At 42.7% G+C, this 17,437-nt stretch overlaps 1 protein-coding gene across 2 annotated transcripts in view; it reads right to left on the minus strand.

Annotated features, from left to right (window-relative positions):
* SLC16A9 (solute carrier family 16 member 9) overlaps nucleotides 1-17,124 on the minus strand; it is a 68,323-nt gene extending 51,199 nt beyond the window's left edge. Inside the window, exon 1 of one of the 2 annotated variants that reach the window (XM_004279996.3) lies at nucleotides 16,778-17,124. The gene's annotated coding sequence lies outside the window, so the exon portion shown is untranslated. The remainder of the gene's footprint in view (nucleotides 1-16,777) is intronic. The other variant, XM_033406016.2, reaches the window with a different exon arrangement.
* Between the last annotated feature and the right edge of the window lie 313 nt (nucleotides 17,125-17,437).

The following is a 17,437-nucleotide window of genomic DNA, read 5'->3' on the forward strand; positions in this document are numbered from 1 at the left end:
CTACTTGAATTACAGAAGTAGGTAAAAACAGCAAATTTTTATTTGAATCTTAGACACTACCAAATTATCTGGTGCTGAATTGTCACTTTAATTGAGAGCCTAGGATCATGGACTACATCCTGGGAAAAAATGGTTGATTCCGAGTTGATTTTGTCTTGATCTAGGCATCTGTGAGGAGTGTCAAAAGTCTGAATCATCCTGAGTTTCATGATCTTCCTTCATTTACATTAATGCCACTTTTATTATGTGGGAAGCTCTAAACCATAGGCCAGGAGGTGGAGAATAGAAACGTTTCCATGCTGCTGGTGGGGATGAAAAGGCTGCCTCCACTTTGGAAAACAGTTTGAGGAGTGGGCATGGGGAATGACTGCTAGAGGGACAAGGTTTCTTTGGGGTGATAAAAATATTTTACAATGATTTTAAAATGTTTTAAAAGTAGATTGTGGGGCTTCCCTGGTGGCACAGTGGTTGAGAGTCCGCCTGCCGATGCAGGGGACACGGGTTCATGCCCCGGTCCGGGAAGATCCCACATGTCACGGAGCAGCTAAGCCTGTGAGCCATGGCCGCTGAGCCTGCACATCCGGAGCCTGTGCTCTGCAACGGGAGAGGCCACAACAGTGAGAGGCCCGCGTACCGCAAAAAAAAAGTAGATTGTGGTACAGTTTGCACAACTCTTGAATAAAATCCACTCAGCAGCACACAGTAAGTGGGGGCATTTTATCATATGTGAATTTTATCTCGATAAAGCTGTCAAAAGAAAACACATTCAAAAGCTCCTAGAGGGGCTTCCCTGGCGGTCCAGTGGTTAAGACCCTGCACTCCTGATGCAGGGGGCCCGGGTTCCATCCCTGGTTAGGGAACTAGATCCTGCATGCCGCAACTAAAGATCCCGCATGCCACAATGAAGACCCAGTGCAATCAAATAAATAAATATTAAAAAATTTTTTAAATATTAAAAATTTTTTTTTTTAGAAAACCACAAAAGTGCCTAGAAATTATGTTTCAGTTCTGACTCCAGTACAGGTAACAAGTTTCTGCTCAAACTAAAGAGCAGACCTGCTCGGCCAGAACTGTTCTAGTGTTAGTATTGCTCTTCCCCTATTGTGCCTTTTGCCCATCCAGCCATGCATCATTTATTCTCCACCACCACAGTTTGGGAAAAAGGTATTCTGGGAATTGAGAGGAACAATTATTTGGGAATTCTAACAAAAATGTAGGTAAACAAATCATTCTTTGGGTGTTGTAATAAAAATGAAGGTAAGCAAATAATTCTTTGTGAATTCTATTAAAATATAAACAAACATACACTAATACATACTAAAGCTCATAGCTGAACATAAATTAATTAAATTTCATTTACTGGGAGACAGTATAAGCAAGGTAGTTAAGAGGCATATCATATATCACCTATATGTGGAATCTAAAAAAAGAAGTGATACAAATGAACTTATATACAAAACAGACTTATTACCAAAAAAAAAGATGTATAAATAATGATGTATAAGATGTATAATGTATAATGTATAAGATGTATAATGATGTATAAATAATGAGTCCTCTTTTTATCACAGCTATTATTCCACTTCTACTTTCACTTTCCTATTTCTTAAGCACTTCCATTCTATCATGTGTCTGAGGGATGAAAAGTGCAGCATCTGCAGTTATCAGTAGCAAAAATGTCAACACTGTTATGACTGATTTTTGATAATTTATGAGTAATATAAAGCTTTAAAATAATATATAAATTCCCTCCGGGTCAAAAAACGTAAACTTTCAAGTGAACCTATATGTTGATTCATATATTAGAGCACAAAGTCACATTAGCACATTAGTCCTTCAAAAGTTATAGTCACTGGATCAATTTTGTCACTTTCCAATGACATTTCATAATCAGTGCAGTTTATGATTTCTCCTCTAAAGTAAAACAATTTTAGTTATATATCAATATTTTTTATTATTTTATTTATTTTTGGCTGTGTCAGGTCTTAGTTGCGACACTAGGGATCTTTCTTGCGGCATGCGGGATCTTTCATTGCGGCACGTGGGCTCTTTGTTGCGGCATACGGGTTTCTCTCTAGTTGTGGTGTGCAGGCTCCAGAGTGCGTGGGCTCAGTAGTTGCGGCACGTGGGCTTAGTTGCCCGGCAGCATGTGGGATCTTAGTTCCCCGACCAGGGATCGAACCTGTGGCCCCTGCAATGGAAGGTGGATTCTTTACCACTGGACCACCAGGAAAGTCCCCAGTATTATTTTTTAAAGGAAAAGAAAGAGAACCCACCCTATTGTCCTTCTAAATTAACTATTAAAACTCTTTGTAAAATCATATTGTCATCCTTATTTTATATATACACATGCACATATATATTTCTATATCTACAATTCTATAAGCATTTTCTACAATATTAAATAGCTATAAAAGAGAATGAACTCCAAATAATAATTTTAGTACAACTGTAAATCCCACTGTGGTAACCTAATCAGATTGTCTCAGAAGTCAAGAAAGGACTAAGCCACTTCAGACTCCTGGCATATTAAATAGTGCAGGGAAAAAAAAGCCTAAATGAGGATATAAAAATCAAGATATCTGTTTAATTTAATTTAAAAATTAATGCTATCAGGGACTTCCGTGATGGTCCAGTGGTTAAGACTCCATGCTTCCACTGCAGGGGCACAGGTTTGATTCCCGGTCAGAGAATTAAGATCCCACATGCTATGAGGCATGGCCAAAAAAAAATTAATGCTATCAGCCAAAAAAGTAGAAACAACCCAAGTATCCAACAACTGATAAATGGATAAATAAAATGTGGTATATCTACACATGGAATATTTTTTTCCTTTATTATAAACTATATTTACCTTTTGGTCTCCAAGTTAACTGAGGTGGTAGGTAGTTTTATTTTTTGTATTTTTTAATTTTTTAAAATTTATTTTATTGAAGTAAAGTTGATTTACAATGTTGTGTTAGTTTCTGGTATACAGTAAAGTGATTCACTTACATATATATATACATATTCTTTTTTATACTCTTTTCCATTATGGTTTATTATAGGATATTGAATATAATTCCCTGTGCTATAAAATAGGACCTTGTTGTTTATCCAGTCTATATGTAATAGTTAGCATCTGCTCATCCCAAACTCCCACTCCATCCCTCCCCCACCCCATCTCCCCCTTGGCAACCACAAGTCTGTTCTCTATGTCTGTGAGTCTGTTTCTGTACACAATGGAATACTGTTCAGCAATAAAAAGGATTGAAGTACTGACACATGCTACAACACGGATGAACCTTAAAAACACTATGCTAAGTGAAAGCAGCCAATCACAGAAGACTACATATTGTATGGTTCCCATTTATATGACACTTCCAGAATAGGCCAGTCTACAGAAACAGAAAGTAGAATAGCAGTTGCCTAGGGCTAGGAGGGTTGGGAGAAAATGAGAAGAGAATGCTGAGGGGTAGGAGGTTTCTTTTGGGGATGATGAAAATGTTTTAGAATTGATGATGGCTGCACAGGTCTGTGAATACACTAAAAATCATCAAATTGTACACTTTAAATAGATGAATTATAAGGTTTGTGAATTATATTTTAATAAAGCTGTCATTTAAAAATTAATGCAAACCCCAACTGAATACGTTTGTCAAAATTCATCATATTGTACACATAACCACTGGATTTTATTGTATGTAAATTACACCTCAATGAAGCTGATTTTATAAAGAAAAATAATTAATGTTATGAACACACACACAGTTCCAGTGACCATATATATGGCCTGATTTGGAGATAAGATCAACAATATGTGTTTGAGGCCTTTCATAAACGTAAGACCCCTCCCCAAGGCCAATGGCGGTCCTCCCCACCGATGTCCACACACCTCCCAACACACACACCCAGATTTTTGTTTCTTTTTGGCCTGACAGTTTCCTTAATGACCCCTCCAGTTCATGATTCTTTCATGTAACTTAACTAATGCAGACACAGTCACCTCCCAAGTTAGCTCATGATCACACCCAGATTTTTAACCCAGAAACAGGTTTAAACAAGGGCAATAAAATCAGATTATGTTTTGTTTATTCTGTTGTATTGTATCTCCTCAAAGAAAGCAGTAACAGAGCTTCTGTTTAAGTGCAGGAACAACTACACATCGTAAAAGAATCTAAGCAATGAAAATAAAACATAAATTCCAGGTTTCTGAAGAAAACGTCAGGGATCTTTGGCTGCTTTGTGTACATATAGAAGGACATATAGAAAATGATATGGAGGGCTTCCCTGGTGGCACAGTGGTTAATAATCCGCCTGCCAATGCAGGAGACATGGGTTCGAGCCCTTGTCCGGGAATATCCCACTTGCGGCGGAACAACTGAGCCCATGCACCGCAACTAGTGAGCGTGCGCTCTAGAGCCCACATGCCACAACTACTGAAGCCCGTGCACCTAGAGCCCGTGCTCTGCAACAAGAGAAGCCACCGCAATGAGAAGCCCGTGCACTGCAACAAAGAGTAGCCCCCACTCGCCGCAACTAGAGAAAAGCCCGCGCACAGCAACGCAGAAAGAAAGAAGGAAAGAAAATGATATGGAGCAAGTTAACAACAGTTTCAATTGCTTGATAGTTTCCCTTTATTCGTCTTAGTTTCACCATAAAGACAGGGTAAAGAGGAAGAGAAGTTTTTCTAGTACCTGGTTCCACAGAGGTAGGAACTGAGTAATGGTTAAGATCATGAGCTTTGTTATTACATGTATATCTGGGTTCTGATCCAGTCGGCACTACTTACCATGTGCTTTTGAGCCAATTACTTAATGTTTCTGTGCCTCAGGCTTCCCATCTGTAAAATGGGATAATAGTTTAAAGTGCAAAGCTCGCTTACATGTGGAATCTTAAAAAGGGTACAAATGAACTTATCTACAAAACAGAAAGAGTCACAGATGTAGAAAACAAACTTACAGCTCCCAAGGGGTAAGGGAGGGGGGAGGGATAAATTGGGAGATTGGGATTGACATATACACACTACTATATATAAAATAGATAACTAATAAGGACCTACTGTATAGCACAGGGAACTCTACTCAATACTCTACAATGGCCTATATGGGAAAAGAATCTAAAAAAGAATGAATATATGTATATGTATAACTGATTCACTTTGCTATACAGCAGAAACTAACACAACACTATAAATCAACTATACTCCAATAAAATTTTTTTTTAATTAAAAAAATAAAGTGCAAAGCTCAGTGCCTAGCACATAGCACTTTATTAAACATTACCTCTGATTTTGTAACTATAAGGGATTTCTAGGGACCTGATAGCCATTTTCTAAGAAGTAGCTCCTGGTTACTTAAACCAGAGCTCGACAGCAACTAGTTACTGAATCATTTATCAATCTAGGGCTTCTAAGACTTTTTGATCTTTAGTTATTTCTGAATACTTAGAACATTTAAACCAAGATCTGGATATTGGCAGACTGTAATTTGGAATGATTCAAAACTGGGGTTTACTACTAGGATTTTGGTTTCAAGTTTAGGAATCCCAGAATGTGCATTTTTAAAAAGGTCACCCTATGGGGAATTCCCTGGCGATCCAGTGGTTAGGACTCGACGCTTTCACTGCTGTGGCCCCAAGTTCGATCCCTGCTCAGGGAACTAAGATCCCATAGGCCGAGCGGCGCGGTCAAACAAAAACCAAATCCCCTATGATTCTGACCCAGGTCATCTATAGATACACTCCGAAAACTGTCGCCCAACCACAGTGGGCACCAGAATCATCTAGGAAGCTTTTAAACATCCCTGATGCCAGGTCCTACCACCAGCCTGCTCCGGGGTGGAGCCTAACCCTTCCTGCCAGTCTAATGTGCAGCTGGGGTGAGAATCACTGCCCTATAGGATAGAGCACCTTCTGACCAACTGTCCCATATTCATCCCAGTGGGGGACGGACACAGGTGAGGGAAGGAAGAAGATAAAAAGCAGCTGGAGGCAGGGAGTGAATGGACCAAGTGGGAACTCTCTGCTTGGGGCCCATCCACTCCAACGCAGCACCCAGCACTTGGCTGTCCTTTTAGCTCTACCCTGTCATCTATACTGTCAAGGACAAAGCTTACTTACCCGCCACCCTCTCTACTGATCATCACTTCTAGGTTTCAAATGGAAGCAAAAGCAAAAATTCTTATAGGAGTGATGACCATGGTGAAAGTTAATTTCCTGCTTTTCTATAAAAGGGGAAAAATGCAGGAGGGGATCAATGCAGAAGGAGATCATGATACAAAAATTAGAAGATGATTACATCCATTTATCTGTTTTTTTTTTAATGAAAACAGCAGAAAGTGGTATAAGACAGTATATCAAACAAGTAAACAAAAATAAAATACCTCCACCATGCTAACACACCTAAGTGAACTGAAAGGTTACAGGAAAGTAAGCATCTCTCTCCAAAGAATCAGAAGTTTACAAAACAAAAGAGCAGAATAATTGGACTGTCTCAGGAGAGCATGACTTTTATTTTTCTAAGCACCCTGGAGTGCAGAGGCAAAAACAAAGGAATGGACAGTTGCCTGCTCTCTCTTCACTTGTGACATTTGGTTCTGTCCCCAATGGTGGCGGCAATGCTATTAACCCCATCCTTTGATGTGGCAAGTCCTCAAAATCTGCTGGCTGGTTTCTGGCAAGGGAACGAGCACTTTCACCTTTGCAGCTCCAAAGAGCGCAAACATGAACACCATTGCCAGCCGGGAGAGAAAGAAGTCTTTTCCAGTCTCTCCCCATTGTCCCAAATGGCCACGCCTGGGTGCACTGCTTCTACAGTATCATGCAGCCTCCCATAATGCCATCCAGCTGCTGCACAGCAGCCCAAGAAAAGCCCCAGGAGGAGCAGCTTCAAGAATCTGCAGGCAGCCTGTGTCGAGACAGTCGCCCCACTGCTCTGGGTCCAAGCCACACGCCCCGGCCAGCCTCTGTAGTCTCCAGCCGAGCAGGAATGAGGGCAGGAGGGGAAACTTGGAGAAGATTCTAACGATGATGATATTGTTAACGGTGATGATGATAGTTACAATAAAGCTGTCAACGTGACTATGATGTCACCTATCAATGTGGTCACATCAGCAAAACATCTCAAGTTAGGGGAACAGAGTGGGGGAGAAGCTGGGATCTTTTAGTAATGGTATTATGTGGTCCCAAAGGATGGTCAGAATTCCACTTTTCTGTTATATCAATAGTTACAGTTTCTGGGAATTCCCTGGTGGTCCAGTGGTTAAGACTCTGTGCTTTCATTGCCATGGGCTGGGGTGCAATCCCTGGTAGGGGAGCTGAGATTCCACAAGCGGCACGACATGGCCAAAAAAAAAGATACCTAAGATCTTGTTTTCTAAACTAGTTCTCAAGAAAAAATGGTGACTCTATGGGCATCACAAAAGCAAACACGGGACCCCATTTTAAGGTTGCATCTCCACAGAAGCATGTTTCTCATCATCAAAACGTATACTTTGCAGGGGATTTCAAACCTGGCTGCACTGTGGAATCACCTTGAGGGCTTAAAAATGACCAGTGTCTGAGCCTTCTCTTGACCCATGAAGACAGGATCTCTGGGGTTGAGGCCATGTTGCTAAAGGGCTCCAGGTAATCTCCATGTCAAGTTCCTGACCGAAAGGAGTGCACCACCGCCCTAGCTTACATGATTGCTCTTCTTGGTGGACAAGCCTAAAATCAAAGACCTGACTGCTTTTAGTGATTTAAATTGATAGCTTTTATTTTTTAACCCACATCAAACATGGCTATGGAAAAAGATTTCAAATATCCTGAAATCCCAATGGTATCATAATACTATCCTTTCTTAGGAATTCTCTAAACAGTGGAACTAAGAAAATTTCCAAGAATTAAATGTACTCTTACTTAGCCATATCAAGGAATAACTTTTAATTACCATTTTCTATTAACACTTTCTATGTATCAGACACAGTGCCAGGATTTTCAAACGTTATCTTTTTAATCTACATAAGATGTATTAGGAAGATATTAATAACCCTCCTTCTACCTGCAGTATAACCACAGGATTTTTGCTAGACTCTACTCAAGGCTCTAGCCATTTAACCCTAGCATTCATTACCTAATGCAGGTTCATAACTGGTCCGTAGGTTTGCATTCTTTTACTTTGGGAATTTGATTGGAAACCTTTTTTTAATGGATACTCTTTAACATAACTGAACATGCTAACATCCTTCAAGGGCTTACACTGGACAAACTAATGTCTAAATAATAATGATAACGTGACCACTTCAAGCACCCTTGAGAATAATACACAGAGTACTGTGGTCTTCAGATCTTCTTTGGCCCTAAGTCCCAAAAGTCTTTACCAAAGACATTTCTATTTATTCATAAGTCTTTCAACGTTCCTGTAGCAGACACACACACACACACACAAACCACTAAACACTACTAGTTAAATCAGTATATACACTCAGAGCCAGTATTCATCACTCCTTCTTCTATGTTCCCACTACATGTGGCTTGTGCCTCTCTTTTCTCTTTTGTCTTATTTTATTTTTATTTTTTTTCCTGGCCTGCATTATTACTAGCCATTACTTGTCCTTCTCTTCACTATGCTGAAAATTCCTCAGGGTCAGGCCATACCTTATATTCTTTATGTTCTTTCCACATTCCTGCATGTAGTAGGCACTGAATAAATGTTTGCTGAATTTAACAGAAAAGGGTATTAAGCTATAGTTTGGGAAGCAGTGCAAAGCAGAGGGCTAGAGGAGTGTTGTCCAAACTCTGTGATGCATGGTGGGTCGTCAGATCAATTGTGAATTGTGAGCAGCACTGTTTAAAACTGAAATTCAGGGGCTTCCCTGGTGGCGCAGTGGTTGAGAGACTGCCTGCCGATGCAGGGGACATGGGTTCGTGCCCCGGTCCGGGAAGATCCCACATGCCGCAGAGCAGCTGGGCCCGTGAGCCGTAGCCGCTGAGCCTGCGCGTCCGGAGCCTGTGCTCCGCAACGGGAGAGGCCACAGCACTGAGAGGCCCGCGTACAGCAAAAAAAGAAAACTTAAATTCAGACTCAAATGAAATCGATGAAAGCAGAAAATACAAGCGCACCTCCTGCATCATGGTAAGGATTAAGCGCTACTTTGAAACTTGGCTTCAGTGTTTATTCGCGTGCCTGTGTATGCAGGCAGGGTTGGGTTGTAAAACACATCACAGTCAAAAACACTGCAAGCCCCTCGTCTAGAACATGGACCCTGGAGTCATTTTTCCTGAGTTCCTAGTTGAGGTTAGACCACAATTAATAGCAGACTATTAGTCATGTGACTTTCAGCAAGTTAAAAACCTTCTCAGTTTCTTCATCTATAAAATGAGAATAGAATAGGAAGAACTTCTTCCTCTTAGGATTTTTATGAGGAATATAGGAAATAAACTCTATGAAGCACTAGGTGTGGTACTTGACACAGAGTAAATGTTTATAGGTATTGTTACTGTTGTGGCATCTTTTAAAGGCTTGCTTAGAAAAACTTGAAAGAGTTTTTCCCCCGCTCCAATTTCTCACTTCCCAATCGTTCCTCAACTCAATATTTTCTGGCTTGCACGCATCCAGACAAGAAAAATGTCCTTACTGTGGTTTTTGTTTAATTTCTAAGTGCAAAAGACAACCAAAGATGATTATTCCTGCCCTCCTGGAGCTTCTGGCCTGCCACAAATGAATAATGTGATTCAAAAATTATGAATAAAAATGAAAACATGATTTTACAAATCCATGTTTTGTTCATATAATATTAGGAATTTAGATCTTTCAATACCCAGCTAGCTACCTAATTCTTTCCGTTTTCCTCTAAAGATCTGCAACGATTCAGCCCTAACCACCCCTCCAGGATGTCCCCAAACCTGTGCTTCCCAAGCCACTGTCACAATTCAGCCCTTAAGCTGGGCTCCTTCCCTCCTGTGTGCCTTTGACTCTTCGGTCCCCGACCAGCTGCTGCAGGGCTGTAATCCTTTCTCCAGCTCGCCTACTGGCAAACTCCGCCTCTTCCTTCAAGACTTAGCCTAAATGTCTCCTCCTACTTGATGCCATCCAGACCCTCCAACAGTTACTCATTCCTCCTCGAAGGTCTCACGATACTTTGGGCAACCTTTGCTCTTACTACTTTTATCACAACATGTTATTATTTGTTAAGGTATGTAGCCCACAAGCCCTAGCACTAAGTCCCTAGCACTGAGAACTGTACTTGGCAGACAGTGAAAGCTCAACAAATCTTTATAGAATGAATAAATGCATGAATGTGTAGAAAAGCTACTGACCTAAATCTCCTGTATATCAAAATGATTCATCAAACAGCTTTCATTCAACAAAAAGAATTGAGTACATTTGGAAGGCATTTGTGTATTTCGAAGAAAATGAATTGAATGAATTTAGAAGGTACTGTGGAGTGAAGGTGGTGTGGTCCCTGCTTCCTTGGCACTTAGAGCCCGCTCCCATCGTTGAATCTGAAAGGCTAGCTAAATACACGGGTAAACATAAAGTTGATTTTTTTAATTCAAAGTTTTTACCAATATAATATCAGGTGGTATGTCTTCAATGATCAGATAACTACCCGATTCTTTCAGGTTTGGGTTTTTTTAATTAATTTTTATTGGACTACAGTTGCTTCACAATGTTGTGTTAGTTTCTGCTGTACAGCGAAGTGAGTCAGCTATATACACATATCCCCTCTTTTTTAGATTTCCTTCCCATTTAGGTCACCACAGAGCATTGCATAGAGTTCCTTGTGCTCTACAGGGTTCTCACTAGACATCTATTTCACACACAGTAGTGTACATATGTCAATCCCAATCTCCCAGTTCATCCCACCCCCTTCCCTCCTCAGTGTCCGTAAGTTTGTTCTCTACATCTGTGTCTCTGTTTCTGCTTTGTAAATAAGTTCATCTGTACCATTTTTCTAGAATCCACATACAAGCAATATTACACGATATTTGTTTTTCTCTTTCTGACTTACTTCACTCTGTATGACAGTCTCTAGGTTCAGATTAAATGTTAGACATCCAGAGTTGGGTTGACACACTCTTGGAAGTGCAAGGGAGGGTTGACTCATCACTGGAGCCACGACAAGGACAGACTGTGGCTCAGAACTGTCATTGAGAGCCTTCTGCCGGTCCTCTGTCAGTCAGCTCAGTCACAATAAGGTATGTGGTTTCTCTGAACATGCCATGCTTCTTTTATTTACTCAGATGCTTCCTTCCCATTGTCAATGTCTGCTCTGAATTTTTCAGGTAGAGTCAGGCCCACTTGTTTGTAAAACAGCTCCCTGGCATAAAGGGAAGAACGCATCGCATCCAAGAAACTCAGCTTTAAAAACAGTGTATTAAAGAATTTAACAGCATAGTTCTCCTAAGAACCGGTTATTAAAAAGAATTTGGGATTGCAATCACATGCAAGTCCACTAGTTTTGTTCTCATTTTATATTTTTGGATCCATATAAATACGCTTTAAAAAAAAAAAAAGACCCTAGGGGATATACTGTATATGTAATAAGTGATTCACTTTGCTGTATACCTGAAACTAACACAACATTGTAAATCAACTATACGCCAATAAAATTTTTTTAAAAAGGGAATTCCCTGGCAGTCCAGTGATTAGGACGCTGAGCTTTCACTCTTGAGGGCCCAGGTTTGATCCCTGGTTGGAGAGCTAGGATCCTGCAGGCTGCGCGGCTTGGCCAAAAAAAAAAAAAAGAGGGAATGAAAAAAAAACCCTAAACTAAACTTCCGTATTAACGCATCTCACAAAAGTCAAACCCTTAACTTATTCACCTTGTTGCAATTCAAGGACATCCCCAGGTAGCTTTCTTTTAAGAAGAGAGACAGACTACGTGGTGAAATCTTTCCAGGGTAAAGATAATGAAGATTTCTTTGTCTAAACACCATAAGACAAGCCTATAAATACACCTTGTCCAAGTGGAAACCCGGATCGATTTTCCAGCTGATTATTATCTCACATTGGGGTGAGAAGGAAGGAGCAGGAAGGAAAATATTTAGAGATCAGCTCTGAGTCCTCGAATTAAACCGCACTAATTGTCCCTGAAAGGGATAATTAACACAAGCAGTTAACTGCTGGGGCCTCTGAATTATGTCAACAGCATGGCCATCGAAAAAGGGCATTCTTTGACCTTAAAGGCCTTGTAAATCTATCATAGTCCAGCATTTGCCAAAGAGCTCTTCCAAAGCTATCACACTTGAGGTATGGTGCGTACTGGAACGTGTTTCAGCAAAGGAGAAATGGGTTAGAGCTCTGATGGACTGAGTGTAGGATCATGGAACTCTGAAGCCAGAAGGAAGCCTGGAAATCATCTAGCACATTGACAGCATACGGGCCAAATCTGATCTCTAGACCTCTAGAGGTGTTTTGTTTGGCCTGCCCAATATTCTATTCTATTCTATTTAGTTTAATCTATTTTATTTTATTTTTTGTTTTTAGCCATTTTGAATGAATTGCCAATGTTTGCACATCAAAAATCTGAATTCCCGGATTTTTTTGAAAACTCAGAAGATCTGGCAACACTGGGCCCTTGTTCTTATGTAACAATTGGCTGGAACTGAGTAGCTCTGGCCCTCGTTGAATGGGCATGTTCTCTCCAGTGCCTTCCACTCCTTCTCGTCTCCCTGACACAGGACGTAGGTCGACTTGTGTTGAGAGTCTCACCTGTGCTCTCCCTACCTCCCACGCCGGTCTGCTTTGCTCCTCTGTGATGCCCATCTGCCCTGGGTGAACCTTGTGAATATGCTATCCTCGATCTTAAGAACTCCTCAATTTCCTCCTCTGTACAAGGAGCCTGAGGTTTAGAGATGTCTTATTAGGGGAGAGATCAGTCTCAAGAGCCCTTACTGACCCATCCAGCGAATGGCCACCTATTTCCAATCCTGCTCTCAGGCTCAGAAGAGAAAATAGTGGAATTCGTAAATCATTCAGAGTCTGAGAAAAGATGAAAAGATCTAGAGATTTAACAGAGTCATTATAGGCAAAACGAGGGCCAGACACTTAGACGCAAGTTGGTAGCATCATTTCCCTTTATCCCACCCTCATATCGTGCTATGCTGCCAGGCTCTTGTTTCAGCTTATCTTGATTCCACACAACCCACAGCCCACAAAGCTCGGTCCAAGTAGTAGTGGTGAAGTTCTGGTGAAGAAATCTCCGATGATGCTATCTACACTGGTGTGTCCTTTTGCTTAGTACGTGCTTTGCATAACTTGCACACGATTATACAGAATCCAATCTGTTGTCTGAATATACACTTTAGCATGTCGTGTACAAACGAGTAGATTTGCTATACCACTTTCAGAGTAAAAAAAAAAAATCAAGACACATGGTATTATATATGGGGTGCTGAAACACAAAAAGATCTGGTGCATTTGGGGGGATCTGCTGGGAATAGTGAAAAGAACATATGAGATTGACACTGTTCCAGGGAATCTGCCAGGTCTGGTCTTTGTATTTAAGGCTGCTACATTCACTAATGCTTTTCTCATCTCATGTGCCATCTCTTCTCAAAGAGCTTAGGAGTTTCCTTTGAGTGGGTCATAAAAGTACAAGATCATGTAACAGTTTGAAGATGTGTTAAAACATTGAAATATGTGCCATTATTGAATCTGTAAAGTAAAATTAATCAGAATGATGGCTAATGTAATGGATAACGGTGACTACAGTTAACACACTGTGTTAAATATCTGAAAGTTGCCAAGAGAGTAGATCTTAAAAGTCCTCATCACACACATGAAAAAACTGTAACTATGTGTGGTGATACATGTTAAATAAACTTACTGTGGTGATCATTTTGCAATATACCCATATTTAGAACCATTGTGTTGTACACCTAAAAGTAATATGTTATATGGCAACTGTATCTCAATTAAAACAATAAACTAAAATAAAATCAGAATGCTGGGAATGTGGATGCAAAGAAAAAACAGAGAACCACTTCTACACGTAGCAGGCCCAACTGCTAACTACTATTAATAACAGGCATCATATAGTATGCCCCTGCCCAAAGGATAGGCTCTCGAGGCAGACTTTTTGGGTTCAAATCCTGGTCATGCCATTTACTTAGCCGAGTGACTTTATTAAAATTCTCAGATTAAGATAAAAATTATGCCTCCCTAGATAAAATAACGTATGTGGTTCAGTTGACATACCGTGTTTAATCAAGATGAATAATAATAATCATTATTATTATCTGTAATTGAAACAGTGAACAGAAAGTGACTTTACCCTGCATAGTGGCTCAGGAAAGCGGAGGTGTTTTCCTATCCAAAGTTTTAATCAAACCAGAAGTTGTTATACCATAAGATTACAGATTCAGAGGGAAAATAACTGTTGGATTTGAATAAAGCATTGAAGGCTATCTGAAACGCATTATTACTCTTTTACATTTATAGGAAGCAAATACTATTAAGATTTTATTCATTGACTTCTTTAGGGAAAGCTCACAAAATTGAACTTCAGGGAATAAACCACAGTTAAGGACGTTAACGATGTTGGTATAAATACAATAATAATGTTCAATCATATTTTAATTTCTTAGCATGGCTTGTCACGTCCTCCATAATCTAGCCCCATCCGACCTCCCAGCCTTATCTATCTTAAATTCCAGGCTCCAGCCGCTCCAAACTGCTCTGCTACCTTGGAACACACCAGACTTCCAGCAGCCCTCATTTCCATCAAGAAAATCCTCTTCCTTCTTCAAGTGCCGGCTCAAATGCTACACTCACCACGCAACTTTTCTCAGTTCTTAACCTTGAATAAACCTCTCCTTTTCTCTGCCGTTCAATAGCACACTATTGATGTCACTGCCATATGATTCCATTTTTACTATCTTGTATTATAGATATTTGTAAACATGCCTGTCTTTCCCACCAGACTAAACTCTTTGAAAGCACGGGTCATGTGTTCTTTCCTTGAACTCAGTTTTAAGTCACAGGTTCAATCTCATTATCTGCAGGGAATACGCTGATGTCTGCAAAGAACCTCCCAAAGAGAAGGCCAACTAGCTCAAAATATATGCATTCTTGCAATCTTTAATTAAAATTAAAGTCACTAGGTGATACTTTCTTGTAAAGCTATAGTTAAACCAGCAAGACATTGTTTCTTTTGTACTTTCCTACTGGCTTTCTATACCCAACTGCATTGTATGAATTAAGCTCAAGAGATAGCTCGCTTCGAAAAAAGACTACAAAACCTAGGGGTTCAAAAGATTGAGGTGAGAAAATAAAGCTTGAAAATCTGACTAAATCTAATTGTCATCCTCTAGCACTAGTTTCATGACCAGGTCCACCCCCAAAGCACCACCATCTGCCCTGATACAGATTCAGACACCCATCACCACCATCTTCTGAGTCGCAGTCAGAAATCAGAAAAGATTTCCTAGTGTCCTGATCTACCCCTGCATATCTTTTGTCCTTTTCTATATTCATCCCACTGACAGGAAGGGTCCTTGTTACCCCTCTTGCCTACTCACAGAAGAGAAGAAACAGAGAAGGACACTCTTAGGCAGTCAGTGCAGAGTTGTTGCAAAATTGCAGGTTAAGCTATTTTATCATGTCATTTCCACTTCCCAGGGCCTTAAAAATATATATATATTTTTCTAGCAATGATATGGGTAACCCTGTTATCTGGATCCACGAGGTATTTAAAAGAAGGTGTAATCCTACCATGAATAATTGGTGCTTTCACTTCAGAATCTTCTCTATCTTCCTCAGCTGTTCTGAACCAGCCAGAACAATTCCTCACAGCTGAAGCCAACTCAAATCTAAGACACTTAGGACATAACCAAATGAACAGGATTTGACGGGACAACTGAAAATCCTACTGCGGGGAGGGGGAGGAACCCACCTGCAATCTGAACTAGAATCCAGGTAATTCAGGATTACACCCAAACTAACTGTGACCCAGGAGATTGATCCAAAAAATATTATATTAAATAACTTACTAGGTAAGTCATATGCATATTTAGTGTAAATCCTACCTAAACCTCAGGGATGGATGGCCTTGGGCTAGATTAGACAAGGCATCCTAAGAAACACTGATCTGTTTTTGATGACCAAGGTTTTAAGTGGTTGTTAGTTCCCTCCAAAGCCTCTGGCAACTGCTGAAGCTAGAGCAGGTTGCCTGGGGAGAGCCACAGATGGAGCGTGAAGCACCAAGTCCTCCCAAGTTCCCGCTCTGTGTCCAGGTGGCCGAGGCGCCCGTGCCTCCTGCGCTCGCCCGAGCTGCGCGCTGCTTTCCTCCCAGCTCAGGAGCCCCCCGCGGGCGCCCCTAACGCGACCCTCCCGGGGACACCTGCGCGCACCAGCGAGGCCTCGCTGCCCTCTGGGAAACTGGGGCTCACCTGGGTCGCTTCCCCCCACCCCCTACTCTGCCACCAGCAGTCCCAGAAGCTGTCTCGGGAGTCCCGGAGCAGATGTCTTCCCTGAGCCCAATCCGAGGGCACCGGTCTCCCTCCAGGACTCCCTTTCTCCCCTCTTCCAACTCCGTGCCAAATGCCGCCCTCGGAGCCCCGGGAAAACTGGCCCACCGCGGAGAACGGGTGGCGGGGGTCATGGGGTGGGCGCAAACGCACCGAGGACACTCTCAGTCCCCGAGACACACACTCCCAACAAGGAACCGGTTCCGAGCTGCTCGGCCGTGGATGGCAGGGTCGCCTCCTTCTACGGCTCCGAGACGGAGGAGGTACTTCTCGCCTCCGGGAGGCTAGGCAGACGGGCGGCCGCCGACCACTGGCACCCTCCCCGCGAGCTCCAGCCCTTTACCTGGGTACCGGCCTCGGCGGGTCTCCGGGGCGCAGCACAGGGCGCAGTGCCCCGGGCCGGTGGTGCGGAGAGGACCGCGGCCGCCGCTCTCCCCTGCAGCTCCGGGCCTGCCGGGCGGCTATTTATCCGGGGGCCCGGCCCCGGCCCCTGCCGGAGTATTGGGCAATCGGTCCCGCTACGCGCTGCCCCGCGAGCCGCCGCCCTCTGCCCCCGCCGAGCCCCGCGGCGGCGGCGGGGGCCACGTGGAGGGAGGGAGCCGGCCCCTCCTGTGGGCTCCACCTTCTCGTCGTGGTCCTCCTCCTCGGGAAGTTATTCCCTGTGTTTCCCCCCCGCCCCGTCTCTCTTCTTTGCGGGGCACCCCGGCCAGTCTGAACCGGTTGTGACTGAGTGAGCGGGGAAGGAGAAGGAGGCGGAGGAGATGGAGGTGGAAAAGCGGGCGGTAGGGGCGCTGCTCCCGCTCTCGCGGCTCCCGGCCGGGCCGGGCCGGCCAGGAGGAGGGAGGGCACTGCGGGGGCCGCTGCCCGGGCCCAGCTCCGGCGCGGAGCCACCAAGGCCGCGGGAGAGCGGGGCACCGCCGGCCACGGGCCCTCTCGGTGCGCGCACGAGCGCGTCCCCCGGCGCCGCTGCGCCCAGCAGCCCACCGCGTGCCCGCGCCGGCCC

This window comes from Orcinus orca, chromosome 14 (genome assembly GCF_937001465.1).
Source record: "Orcinus orca chromosome 14, mOrcOrc1.1, whole genome shotgun sequence".
Lineage (NCBI taxonomy): Eukaryota > Metazoa > Chordata > Mammalia > Artiodactyla > Delphinidae > Orcinus > Orcinus orca.